This window comes from Nyctibius grandis, chromosome 22 (assembly GCF_013368605.1).
Source record: "Nyctibius grandis isolate bNycGra1 chromosome 22, bNycGra1.pri, whole genome shotgun sequence".
In the NCBI taxonomy this organism is placed as follows: Eukaryota; Metazoa; Chordata; class Aves; order Nyctibiiformes; family Nyctibiidae; genus Nyctibius; species Nyctibius grandis.
Genome location: NC_090679.1, coordinates 800,181 through 814,937, shown reverse-complemented (window position 1 = coordinate 814,937; position 14,757 = coordinate 800,181).

Below are 14,757 nucleotides of genomic sequence, written 5' to 3'. Positions count from 1 at the left end.
AGGGGCCCAGTTCTGCTTGAAGTTAACGTCAGCTGAACCCCCCTCCCCCTCGCCAGCGACCGTCCTCTCCTCAGGTGTGAGCAAACTGGGCGAGCTCGGCGGGGGCTGATACTTCTGCGGAGAAGCAAGGAGGAAGTTGGGTGCATCAGGTAGGGAGAGGGGCCGGGAGAGCGTCGCGCAGCCGCTCCCCTGCCCACCACAGGCTCTGTCGTGGCTTCAGCTCAAGGCACCTTTCATCAGCTCCAAGCCTTCTGCAGAAATGTCAGACACTGCTAACTGCCACAAACACAGCATGGTCAGCTGTCTTGGCTCTGTTTAGTGTAAAGATGAAATGAACTCCTCAGTCAAGACTATATACTTAGAAAGCACTACCAGCATCTATGGGGTGGCAAAAATCCTTATATCATATGCACCTACTGGATTTCAAATACTGTCTACTTTCCCTCTTCTCCTCTCAATGCCATCACCAATCCAATTTCTGTTACTTCTTATGATGCTGTTGCAAGGGAGGTCAAAACCCATATATATTGTCAGACATAACCTGAATTGGTATCCTAAGTTGCAGTTAAACTATCTGTTGCAAGCTTTATCCAGACTTTTAAATTAAATATTGCACATTCTACACATCCTCATGAAACACATGATTTGTTCGTCTTTGTAACAGCATGAGAAGGATTTGATGTGACCCAACAAACCAATGACATTCATAGCTAAGGCTGGCAATAACTTCCAAGATGGCAGTGATTTTGGATAAGTGCCTGACTTATAACAGTCTAAATGCTGCAATGATTTCCCTAAGCACAAGGAAAATAGAAATTTTATTTATCAAAGTCCGCTGGTACACCAAGTTCACCCAGTCATTATGATCAGCATTAAATAGCCACAGGTTATTTTAAAGACTTGCAATGGACTTTTTGCTTAGTTTCCTGACATTTCTAATGTAGTTCATCTCATTTTGATTCCAGGTTGTTAGCAGTGCACAGAAAAGTAGGGAAGAGAAAAAGCTACTGACTTGCCAAGGGAATTGTAAGTAGTGACTTTTCAAATCACTAGCACATAGACACACTTAGTGGCGAGAGGTATTTTCCAAATATGCAATGTTTCCCCCTTCATTTGCTCTTAGTTAACATAATTTACTATGTTTTTATTCTTGCACTGAAGCATGAGAGAGTTTTGCTTAAGCAACAAGTAAGTTGAGGTCCTCAGCTGAGTTTACAAAAACAGCACAGAGAATTTTTCTTAAAGTACCTGGACATTGTGTGGCTGTAAAACCACTGAGCTTCCTTACCCTGTCACTAGGGAATCAACTGTATTATCTACAATGACCTTAAACTATTTCTTCTAGATGAATAATATACGTTTGCAAAAATAAATAAATGGTCAACATGGCTCCGGTATTTCATTTTCCCCTTCATTTCTCATGAACAAAGAAATTATAAGTACATTTGCTGTATGTGTGTGTCGGTGATAGGTAGCTAGACAGGCAGATGGGCTGAAAAGTCAATAATTGAATGACTACAGGTTCATGTACCTCTGTGCACTAAAATCTGATCAAGTGGACAGCTGAAGTCATTTCAGAGCCAATAAGACATCACCTTGCATCCTATTTTTTCTTCCTGACTTATTTTAATTAGTATATAAACAATGGCAACTTTGCCTCCATGGACACAATTGCCATGTGCCAAAGGATGATATGTTTTTCAGAGTTCTCCCTGGGTGAAAATATTGACCTAAAATTGGAAGTTGCTCGTTCTCTCTCTAATTCTCATCTGCTCAGAAAGTAGGACAAAACTATTTTTCCTCCATGGCTGAGATTCCTGTCCATCAGTGCTCACATGTAACCCAGATTTTCCCTTTTCTTTTCAAGGGCTGTTATCACAGTTATCATGTCATTCCATAGTAAACGCTAAAAATATTTGGATGTAATCAAACAAACGGGCTGTTTTATGATGGATTGTGGTAACAAAATAGCTGTCTCTTAAGGAAAAAAAAACAGCTAGAAAAGAAAACATCTAGTCTTTTATAGATAAATATAATTTGTTGTTACCAACAGGAATGTTCTTTCAAAGAACAAGTGCTAAGTGGGAGATACATGTCTTGCAATTCTTACTTTTTCCCTTTTCCATCCAAATTCCACTGACCTGATTCAAACATCATCAAGGGTAATGTGTTTATTAAGTCCATCTGTGGGTTCAGGCACCTAACTTAAGAGGATATCTTTGAAAATCTCAAGCTATGTATAGGAATGTGTATATTATCAGTGAGTCTTGGGGTCATATGATTTAATTATTGAATGAATTGTTCAAATGAGAAAGGGAAGATGCGTTTGAACGTAATGTCTCCAAGTAACTCAGTATTAGGTGATGTGCATTTCACTGCATGACTTTACAGTCACATTTGGAAAATGAAGATGTCAAGAAGACCTAAGTTTTTTGCAAGTCAGCTTTATGACTCCGTACAGTTTTCAAAAAGAGGCGGTCATTTGTGTTACAAGGTAGTGTAGAGCTAAATCCTTTAAAGACAATATTATTAAATCTAAACAGCCAGCCAAAACGAACTTGGCACAGCTACTACATGCAACGCTTTGAACCTTGAGGTTAGTGCAAGTGATTAGTAGCAATGAAGTTAAACCAATCGAATCCTATTTTGGTGAAATAAATTTATTAAATAATGGATTAAAATTGACATAGAGAAAGATTTTTAAAGGAGTTAGAACTATTTTTGCTTTTGAATTTCTAGTAAAAATTTTTTGAAATCTGGCCTATTCCTTAACTGCCTGCATCGTCTCTCTGTACGCATATACATAACACATATATAGTATTTATATGTCACCAGGGAAGAACTGTTTTTTTCAGTGTTGTGGCTTTTATCATGTTGTTCTTTGTGTGTACAAAATATATGTATGTTTTCTTTTAGTTTAGGAGCATATGTAAACCAGCTGAAATTCCACAGCAGAATGCTTTGACACAATGTGTCCTGAATAGCCAAGGGATTTGAATAAAGCAAATGAAACTCAGAGATTTACTGGCATACTGCAGATCAGATACAGAATTAAAACAGAAAGACCATCTGCTCCAAAGCTTTGAACTCTATTTTTTACAAGTCCTGCTTGTGTGATTAAATGGAAATATTTTGTTAAATATATGATTTGAATTTTATTTCTAATTTAATGTGTTTCAAAAATATATTGAAGAATAACTATTGACCCTTTGGTAGACATAACGAAATTCAGTTGCTTAACTTTTTTCTTTCCCCCTTTAATTTAAAGGCATAGTCAAGAAAACAGGACATATAATTGTCAGCTAGTATTTTTATAAAAGGCAAGTGATGATATAAACAAAAAGTTCACTCTTATTATGCCTCTCTTACTTTGCAGTAAAGTTCTATCCATTGCCTCTTTTCTCTTCAAAAAAATTAGTAGAAAGAGCATTTCCAGCGAAATACAAATGAGAATCTTCATGACAAGTTGCACTATTTTCAAAGAGTCAGTCTGAGGTACAATGCCCGTTAAAGACATACAAATGTTCTTTCTACATCTGTGTTGAAAATTGAAAGTGGCACTACTTTGAATCCATTATCTATTAAAAATGGAGTAAAGATATAAAATAGCTGATGCCCAGAAACTCAGAGATGATGATTGTCTCTTGAATTTTGAAGTCTCTAAATACGATATTTCAAATAGAATACTCAATTGCTTACAAGTTTCTCAGACTTTCTAAGCCACAGAGACAACAATTTATTATGCCTTGCCATGCTGTTGCCAAACTTCACCACGAAATTCAATCTGTAAAGCCAGAAACGGAGGATTCTTTCCTAGATAATAATAGGATTTCTTGTCTGATGTCAAGAAAGGAAGAATGGGATAATCATCTGTTTTCTACAAAAAGCACTCTGGAATTAATGAAAACCACCAAAAAGAACAAAGGTCTCAATCAGGTGCTTGTGGGATTATGAGAACCTGGTAAATCTAGTGGTGATCATTGACGAAGTCTTTTTCAGGAGGCTTTTCCTGCGACAGCTGGATTTATCTATAGTGGAGTACAAACACCATATGTGTTTATCTCCTGTTCTCTAACTCACTGCTTCTGATGAGGTGAAGTCTTGACTAGAAATCTACAACCTCCTGGAGCTTTCAGAGCACCTTCAGTATAAATTCAGCACACCTTTTACAACTAGGAAGCTCTCCCCACAAAAAGGGAGGAGTGTACTCTTGTCTTCCTGGTGTGGATGTCATTCAGTTACCCTTCAGAAATAAGAAGATAATTTTGTGGCTCACTGTCTTTCCTGCTCTGCATTTGGAAGGAAAGATTTGTTTAGGACCCAGACCTCAGAATTATGACTTGTGGTTTGATATACTCAATGACAGTTCATATTCCTACAAACCGGTGAGCTAACCTGTGATTTCATGTTTTCTTAAGTAACAGTATTGATCCATAATGATGATTTTTCCTAAAATTGGATAGGATAAAAACCTATGTAAGTAGAAGTTCTAGATCATTCAGAGCTCCTGAAGGTTGATACCTTTATTCCTTTTAAAAATTTACCTAACAACACGATGTTTAGTGCATTAATAAGCCTTTGTTACTTATTATTTGTGGATAAAGAAGATAAGTGACTATGAAAAGAAAGTGAGCAAAGTAAAATAAATATTTACAGATATAAGAAACAATAAAATACATTTCAGAAAATTAAGAAAAAAAATCAGTAGGGAAAAATTCAGTTCACCATTGTCCTACTATAAATATTTGCCTTTCATTGAACTAAAAGATGTAGAGTCAGAATACCTCAGCCTGAATTCAGAGAGATGCTTAAAATGTGTTTAAATCCATCCCTATTCAGCCAAATACTTAAGAATCCACTTAATGCCACAGGTCATAAATATACTTAAATGTGCCACACTGGGCTGAATTTTGCTGCTTTGGAAGGCAAATACCCTGCTGACTTCTTAGGTGACCTTAGACACATTTAATTTCTCTCCCTGTCTATGTGCCTTTGTCGAGAATGAGAACATTGCAACCTGTGAAGTTCAATTAGCCAAAATTCCTGTAGATTTCAGTGAGTGCAGTGCTGAGCTGAAGCCTTCTTGCAAATACTGTTTAGAAACCACAGAAAAGTTTGTAAAGCAAAGGCAACACACACATTAGCTTGTCAGGTGCTGGTTCCCGCTGTCGTTTAGAAGCACAGAGTATTTGATTCACCCATTCCTCCTCCCCGCTGCCTTCCTTGCTTCTTAGAGAAGGTGACAAGGAGGCTCTTCAGGTGGTTTTATCTTCCAGTTGGACTCACTGTATGCTTCCTGACTGCTGATGTTATTGCCCGGAGAGGTGCTTACTCAATTTCAGTACACTGACAAAGAACTCTTGTGTGCACTGCCCTGTTCTAGAGTTTGAAGTCTGCTGTAGAAACAGCAGAGTGAACATTTAACTGATATTCAGATTTTCAAATTTAATTTTTGTGTGACCTGCTTAGTGCTAAAAATCCAAGTGTAGTTAGGCATAGCAAATATAGATGAGGAATACACTGGGACATTCATTAACAAAGCCGTGTTGTAACGGTGTGATTTTATGCTTAGCTGTTGCACTCATCTCTTTTAAGATCCTTATCCAAAAGATACTAATACAAGTCTTCTACATTTCCTTTCCATTTTAAAATTATTTATGTTTGGTTTTATACCTACTGAAAATTACATAGAGAAAACCTGTGCAATTTTCCCAGAACTGCTGTGCTGGGACAATTGAGGGTCCAGGTGTTAGCGACAGCCATTTACAGGCAATATAAGAGCAGGGTAGGTTAGTTACAAGCTTTCCTCTGGCCTGAGGCTCCTTGTTTCCATGCATTTGCCTTCTAAGGTGGGTTCTTCCTCATTTCCTCTGTGGTTTATGTCACTTGTTTTTACTCTTATAGATTAAAACCTGATTTATGTGCTTTGAATATCTTTGCAGAGCCCCCAGTGTTAGTCAGGCAGAGCCCCCAGTGTTAGTCAGGCAGAGCTGAAATTTTGATGTTGGCTAGAGAGCTGCTTGATGAACTTTTAATTTTTTATTGCTTCTTGTAACAAACTGATTCAACTATGTTTCCTGTTCCATCCATTTCATTCATGGAAACATACCTCACAATTGTTATATTCATGTGCCAAGCTTTGCAACATGAAGTCTGCATTTACAATAGTTTGTATATGTGGTTATTAGAAAATTATTGTTTTCATTCAAAAGTAGTTGAAAAAACTGCTGGGCTATAGAGGCAAAAACCTAAACAATTAAAAATCTATATTTTCTGGCCATTATCAATGAATGTAAATATTAGTTGGAATTGAAACTGTGTTGTGATCTAAATCTATGCTTTATTCTAAGGGAGAGCTATAACAATACCGTATCATAGAATGGTTTGGGTTGGAAAGGACCTTAAAGATCATCTAGTTCCAAGCCCCCTGCCATGGGTGCAGGGAGGCCTTTCTGAAGGTCTCTGATAATCCAAGTGATATTTTAGAATGTAACCAATAATTTTTGATGTTGAAGAGCATAATCAGTTTTGTAGGTGTAAGGACTGGCTCCCCAGCACACATAAACTGGCACAGCTGTGCTGAGTTCAGCTGGGTTGTTGCAGCAGCTGTGGATCTGTTCCCTGCCTACTACTCTGTGTAAACAAACTGAGCAATTGCAATAAACAGCTAGGCTTGCTCAGGTAATATATGAACAGGCAGTCAACTTAACATGAAGCCATATGTAGCATTCATAGTCTTTACTTGCTCCTTTCATAAAAATGTTAATGTTTATCTAATTTTTGTAGTATGGATATTGGTGTGCACTTTTACTTCTTTTGAGATTCCATGTACCCATATTAATTTGGTTTTGTTTTAGAGCTCAGTCTGCCACTTAGGAAAATAATGGAATGTGTTTACATGGAAACAGTGCCTCTTTAGTCAGTAGTGGTTCTGTAAAAACGAGTGTAGAATCTTTTCTCTTTTTTTACTGCTGCCAATCAAGAGCAAAGCAATTGAGATTAGAACAATGTTCAGGCTAAGAGTCACTGGTGTGACTGGGAGGAAAACGACTTTTTCACATGTCTTAGTTCTGCTGTGGCGAGAAGAGCTCTGTATTTTTGAGAGTAATTCAGTGGCATGGTTGTGGAACCACCTTCTTTATCACTGGCTACTGACAAGAAGGTTGTCTGACTTTTCTCATTTTGTGGTAAGGTACCAAGTAAAGGAGTCAGATGTTTATTTTGACAGTAAAACTCTGTTCTGCAGGTTACTAAAGGCAGGGTTCATTTAACCCATCTTCAGCTGTGACTAATTAATTAGATCCCTAAATTATCATGTAAATACCATTTGTAATCAATTAAGTGATAAGATAACTCAGTTTACTTTTTTTAAGAGGTTGTTGAAATGGAACGAATCATTTTTTTGTAGGGAAGTATCCCATTCTACTAGATATCCCATTCTACTAGACAATACTAATAAACATTTAACTAAAACTTAGTTACATAAGGGTAATAAAGGATTGTAGAGTCAGGTCTATAGAATATTACTGCTGTTTTGTAGCAGTTCTGGAGGGCTGGGCTTTTTACAGTTTCTTATTTGATCAACTGAGAGTTCAAGAAAAATATCCAGCACAACAGTATTTTGATACTGAGCCAGGTGTGATGCCATGACGATATCCTCCATTTTTTTCAGGACAAAAAAACCCAACTGTACTGGTATATGAGATCATTTGTCAAGAGTGAAAATACTTTCCTCATTGCAAACTAAAAGCGGTGTTATTCACTAACCTATATAATTCAAGCAAGAATTTGAGAGGCCTCACTGTTGAAAAGGCTTAAGTCTGTATCATAAAGCAATTGGCATGTGACATTTGTCTTAACAGTAGTCTGCAGCAAAGTCTTTAATCACTTTGTAGTGGTGTCATGAACTTCTCTCATCTGTTAGGGATGCCAGTGGCCCTATGACTGCAAAAGTGCTGGTATTTTATTTGATTACACATCGTGGTTTGCTCTAGTTGATAAAGTATATCAGAGTATGCTTTGCCTGGGATGACAAAGAAAGAGTGAAGGCCCTTTTCTAAAGACAGTGATGCAAACTAAACGATTGGGACGGCAAACCAGCACGTGCCTGCAAATACAACTGGTCAGTCAGCAAAATTGTAGTTATTGAAACCTCCTAACGCTAGGTCCTTGGCAGACAGCAACTACAAAGGGCTCAGCCTTCGACTCCCCACTGCTCCCCATAAAGAAGCAAAATGGAAGAAAGAAGTAAAGAAAGTCTTCTGAAGGCAAAAAGTTCACTAGCACAAAATATCTGCTGTACAAAGTAAGGTCTGTCAAAACTGCAAATTTTGTTGTCATTTAGGAGAACCAGCCAAAGGTGCTTGTGGAAATAATTCTGTATATAATTTATATTTTTCTACCATTTTTTTCTTCAAAGAACAGAATATGCACTCTTCACACTTTTCTCCCCACAGTTTTTCCGTCAACTTTTTCTTGTTTTGTCTTTTCATTGTTCTTGAAATGGAGTAATATAGAAAAAATTATCAGTCACCTAAGCCACTCTGGTTTTGAAATACACATTCATCCAGCATAATCATTTCCACTGTCTAATGCTAAAACTTCTTTTCCATGAATATATTGTTGTAGACACCCACAGGAGTGGGTAACAGGTTGTAGTTCAGATTTTTCCTATTAAAGCTTGAAGGTTTTCATTTTCTAGGTAGCATAACAGAAATGCTGCACATATTTTAGAAATTCTTGCAATCTAAATCACAGAATCACAGAATGTTAGGGATTGGAAGGGACCTCGAAAGATCATCTAGTCCAATCCCCCTGCCGGAGCAGGATTACCTAGATTGTATCACTCAGGAACTTGTCCAGGTGGGTTTTGAATGTCTCCAGAGAAGGAGACTCCACAACCTCTCTGGGCAGCCCGTTCCAGTGTTTGGTCACCCTCACTGTAAAGAAGTTTTTCCTCATATTTATGTGGAACCTCCTGTGCTCCAGCTTGCACCCGTTGCGTCTTGTCCTGTCAAGGGATGTCACTGAGAAGAGCCTGGCTCCATCCTCTTGACACTTGCCCTTTACATATTTAAAAACATTAATGAGGTCACCCCTCAGTCTCCTCTTCTCTAAGCTAAAGAGACCCAGCTCCCTCAGCCTCTCCTCATAAGGGAGATGTTCCACTCAAACTCAAATGCTGAAAATTAATCAAAATAAGAATGTACTTCAGAAGCAAACTTGAAGGCTTGATTCTGAGAGATCTACCACCTTTAAGGTAACAAAGAAGGGGAGTTCCCAGCTGTGCATGGACCTGGGGCTCATGCACATGTGCTGACATTGTCCATGCACTGTAGGAAAAACCTATTACAACCTACCAAGGGAAGATGCCAGGAACTGTCTTAATCCTGAATTCTGTGGGGCATCTGGGAATTTCTTAGATACTGCTGAAAGGTATTAATAATAGGTATTCACAAATGGGATAATTAAAGCAGCAATTGTACTCTTGGTTGGCTCTTCTGACCTGATGAGTAACTTACAGTAACAATTTCCACTGTAGAAAAGCACTTGAGTGAACTCTTTAGCTGAAAAAGGCATTTCTGCTAGTATTTTATTTGTATTCTGTGGCCTTTTGAAGCAAATCTGGCTACTCATATGTGCCATAGTTTGGCTCCCATTATGGAGGAGTCTCAGAACATGGAAATTCAAATCATTACAAAGGAAACAATATTAGATGATAGTCTCCAGGTGTGTCTCTCATATGCTTCAGTGGCTAATGGATATCCAGCCCATGGGGCCAGACTAGGAGCAACTCTCTCAAAAGGCATAAAGGCTGGGTGCTGATCCACAGCATCAGCTGTTTTGCTCTAGATATCTCCAACTATTGGTTTGTGGTACTTGATATTGCAAAGCCAGCCTATGATAATTAGATAATCATCAGAAATTTTCTCAATGTATAATTCACTTTACCTTTTGCTGTGTATTTGGGACAGATATAGATATTAGGCATGCCGATATCCATGTCCCCAACCCTCAAAATTCTTTTAGGGAGTGGATGTGCATATACCTGTGTATGTTATGCCAGCCATATGTCTCCCTGATTTAGAACGTTGCCTCCCTGCTAGCAGATTCCTGTGGAGCTCTGCTTTTTTTTTTTTTTTTTTCTTATTTTCCTCTGCAAGAGTAGGCCTTGGCTGTATAGAATAGTCAGTGTTGTCTGCATCATCAGATCTGCTTGTTGTCCAAAGTGTATTAACTGTATAGGATTTTCAATAGGGCCCTAGTATGAGTTTCATTTTCCCCTTCCCTGCTGTATGCTGGTATTTTTATGTGTATTATTAGGAAAAATGAGATCAGTCATGCAGATTTATTGAGCAAGTACAGTTGAGCAGTTTGGGCAAGACTCCTTTAATTTGTTGGGTTTTGATTTTTTAAAATAACAAAAATACCTTTTACAAACTCGGACTGTCTTGATAATTATTTAAACCAGCAAAGTCAAATACTTGTAACTGTTGGCTCATCCTCTCTAGCAAGACGGTCATGTAGCCTATCCTACGCCTTACTCCCACCTCACTTCTGAGATAGACCTTTCAGTTTATCCTATCGGAGTAGGACCAAAGGTCCTTCTGTAGAAGCAGGATAATGAGGAATATCCTGTGAAGTCATGTGGTATGACTAGAAAGAGCTAGAATTCATATCTCCAGCTGTTATAGTTGTGTCAGTGTGTAGTGAGAATCAGGACATATATTTGACAGCAGAATAAAGAGCTTTATGTACGGTTTGAACAGTACAGACCATTATCAGGAATAAAATACAAAGCCATTTTTGAAAGCTAAAAAATTACCTAACTTCTTTCTCTATTAACATTTGCATGATTCTATAAAACCGTTTATGTAATTAATGATTTATTTGCATGACTTAGAAAGCCCCCGCTGTGAGCTATTCTCCCATGTTCTGATGGGGGTTGGGGGTAGGAAGGCTGGATTTTCTTGTCTTCCATATTTCTCATCAAAGATATGAAGAAAATACTTTGATTCTTTGAACAAAACCCCCCCAACAGCTTCAGCACCTGACAATAAACATCTCTTAAGCACTGGTCTACAAATGCTATGAAAATATCTGTTCTTAAGCATGCGAGCAGTGCCACTGAATTCATCAAAACTTCCTACTGTCTATTTAAAAAGGCACAGGAATATAAGGACTTTAAAAAGGTTTCTCAGATATTCTGTGTTGGATACTGCCTTCCTCCTGAAAATCTATTGACAGAAATTTATATCAATGGTGAGATAATTTCTCTTTCTGACCATGTAAATAATCACTAAAAAATCAACTACTGCAAGAAAAAAATGAGAAGGTCATTCATTTGTATTTTAGTTTATATATTTCAATTTTTATACAGTGAGCACTAGCCATTTAAATACTAACTGTGACTGAGCTTGTTTAAATAATTCAAACTGGGAAAAAGCACATAGCTTACTCCTCAGCAGATTAATTGTCTACATGTTCAAGCTATTGTCAGAGTAGGACCTATTCTTGAAAATAATCTGATAATGACACTGTTTAGAGGTAGAACATTTCATTAAAATGTTTCTTGACCTTAACCAGGTTTTATAGGGCTAGGTGCTACAAAAAAGGTATGCCTCTTCATCTCTTGGACTTGAGCAGGTGCATACATTTGAAACTTAGTTAAAGCAAATGTTTAGTGTAAAACAATCTTGGATTGACACAAAACTAGTTAGCATTTCCATGTGTAATGTGACAGAAAGGGTGCTAAACATAAAATTTCTTCAACTATACCTTCTAGAATATTTATTGTATGTATATACTTAGATAATTTTATTTACTAGTGCAAAGTCAGTGTGAAATAGCATGTGCCAAAAGCCCGAGATTAGAAGCTTAGTTTTAAGTCAGCTTTAGTGAAGAAACACAGATTATAGTTTCACAACTGTTAGTCTGTTTTATTTTTTTGTAAGTTTTGAGTTATTCAAAATATTATATAAAAATACAAAAAGGATGTACGCTAAGTATAACTTCTGTTATATAGTGAGCAATATTGCTCCCAACAATGAACAGAAAAAAATACTGGTTGGAAAAATTTGTGTGCTAAAATAAGATTGTTACCTAAAGTACCATTCACCCAAACAGATTTTAGAGTTATAAAAAGAAACAGTTTTTGTAATTAAGGTGAATGAATGCTTTTATTTCAGTATACCAAGTTAACAACTTTAGAGCAACTTCTATAACAGAAAAGCTGTAAAGCTATTTAAAGGACCACTGCAATGAAGAATGACTGACAATATGGAGCAGTACAGAAGGGACCTCATTAGTTTTTTACAGGAGGAAGAAATTGGAAAGCTAAAGCTTTCAGAGGGCAAGAGTCAGGCAACGTAACAAGGAAGTCCTTGTAAGAACTGTGTTGGCTCACCTATTACATAGCAAACATTGCAGTTGAAATTCAAGTGAGAAGTGTCTTAAGATACAGTGGAGTATCTTGTGTGTGAAATGTTTGTAAAATGTCCTATCCTCACAGAATTATCTGTTACTGAATTTAATGTAAAGATGCAGACAGAACTGTCCTGGTAATGAGTAATAAGCAAATGCTTATTTACTATAAGGCATTCTTGTTTGATGGTAATGATGGTAAGAATTAAATATCAACACCAGATGCTTTTATGTCACTCATACAGTAGAAATAATTTGGATTATTTTTATGCAGTAATTTGGAAGCTGTGTTTTGCAGTAAGTCGTGAAGCTGTGAAGCAGCAGTAAGGATCCAGAACTGAACAGGTATTTCAGATAACTGTATGTAATCTTCATAAAAATTAGCAAAAAGGCAACAAAAAAAAAACCCACCACAGAATTAAGTTTATGTTGAAGTTCTTTAAATTTGCTGAGAAATATGCTGGATTCTTCCATTGTTATAACCCCATAAGAGAGTTTTTCCAGTAGAGTGACAGGGGACAGGCAATTAATAGAAATGCACAATAGGCAAAATCTCTTCAACTTGTCTTAACACAGATTTACTGCCGCGAAGGAAGAAATATTAAGCCAATGAAAACTGTAATATTTAAGAGTCTGAAGGGTGAATTGTCATCCTTTCCATCTCTGACCTTCAAGTATAGTGTTCACACGTATTATCTATTCCTTGAAAATTCTATCGGACTTCTTAGTGTAGCATACAAAAGTCCCTGTTCTCAGCTGGGAAACGAAGGGGGATTTTATGCCCTACCATCTCTGACAGGATGTTTTAATTTAATTTTTCTCACAGCACCCACAGGACTTGGTCCCAGCATGGCTTGTGCAGAGGGTCTTGTGCTTCAGCGAAGGAGCAGGGCTATATACCCTTGAGCTTATCATAACAGTTGTGAAAATAACTTGTGACAGCTGGGAGTGTGCATGGATTCACATTCATGTTTAATACATACAGCCATGAGACACAAACTTGCCAAGTTAAAGAAAGTTTGTAATAAAAAGTGTACCAAGAAAAAACAAGGCTTACACAGAAAAGAATAAGCAGAGGTATAGCACCCCAGCAGGAGAATCAAGGTGAAACATAGTCTTGATGTAGCTATTGTTCCTTTGAAAATATGCATAGCTGTGAACGAAATTATAACATGCTGGTTCTTATACACAGTTGTTAACCTTTGGATAACACATGTGCTTCTGAAGTAAGCTAAAATGATAATAGCTCTAATCAGCAAAACATCTTATGGATCTTGCTGTAATAAAACATGGAGAATTGAAAGTCAAAGCTATGAAACACTGTGAAATTTATGTTAGAAAAAGATTGCAGCACTGTTAACAGGTCTTCTCTTGAGCTTTACATCCATCATTTTTGTAAGCCATAATGTTTGTTAAATTCCTCTACAGAAATTGCTATTTAAAAGAGCATTAACATTTTGTAATTTTAATACATGCATTATATTCTTAACTCCTAGTCTTAATCTCCCAGCACCATTCTTCAACTATTAATACATTCAGTTAAATAGCTTCTTATACAGGGCTAGAGAGGTGGTAATTGTATGCCATGGATTAATTACAGAAGCAATTGAATATTCCAAACACTTATTTATGTTGTGACACTTTTCATCAGCTCAGAATTTAGTTGTTTGCTTAAAATAGAAACTACTCAAAAATCAGCAAGTAAATGAAGGTTTCTGAAATTTAGTGCCGTATTAGGAAAAGTGATGTTTAGCCATTACAAAGGATCAAGATTTTATCCTTGGTTTGTATTTGATGGCATAACTATAGTTGCATTTATATCTTATGTCCTAGGTTATTAAGGATCTCTCTAAATCAGAGCTCAGGGAGCTCAGTAAGGTCTATTGATCTTGGATGTTCATTAGGCAGAGAATGGGTACGCTCTTGCTCTTAATGAATGCAGTTATAAGTGTTATTCCTGTCTCTTGGCCTTTTATGCATATTTCCAAAGTCTTGTGTCAGAATTCAGAGGAATTAATATATAGACTTGCTTGGGATATTGGCACTTGTCTTGCTCCCACTTCAAAGCTCCTTTCAAGAATCTGCAGAAGACTAGCACAAGGCATAAGCAGACAGATAACTAACCTTCCCAGGAAAAATGTGTACATCTTTTAGGAGCAGCTTTGCAGGTTTTATAAATTTTTTTTAGTAACACTATTAAGACAGCTATAAAAATACATGCACTCTAAATACCCTAATTTTTCTTTATTACCTCCAGAATTTCAAACTATACCTCCTAGCCCTAAACGAGACAAATACCAGCATTAAATTAATCACGTATAATTTGGCTAGAAC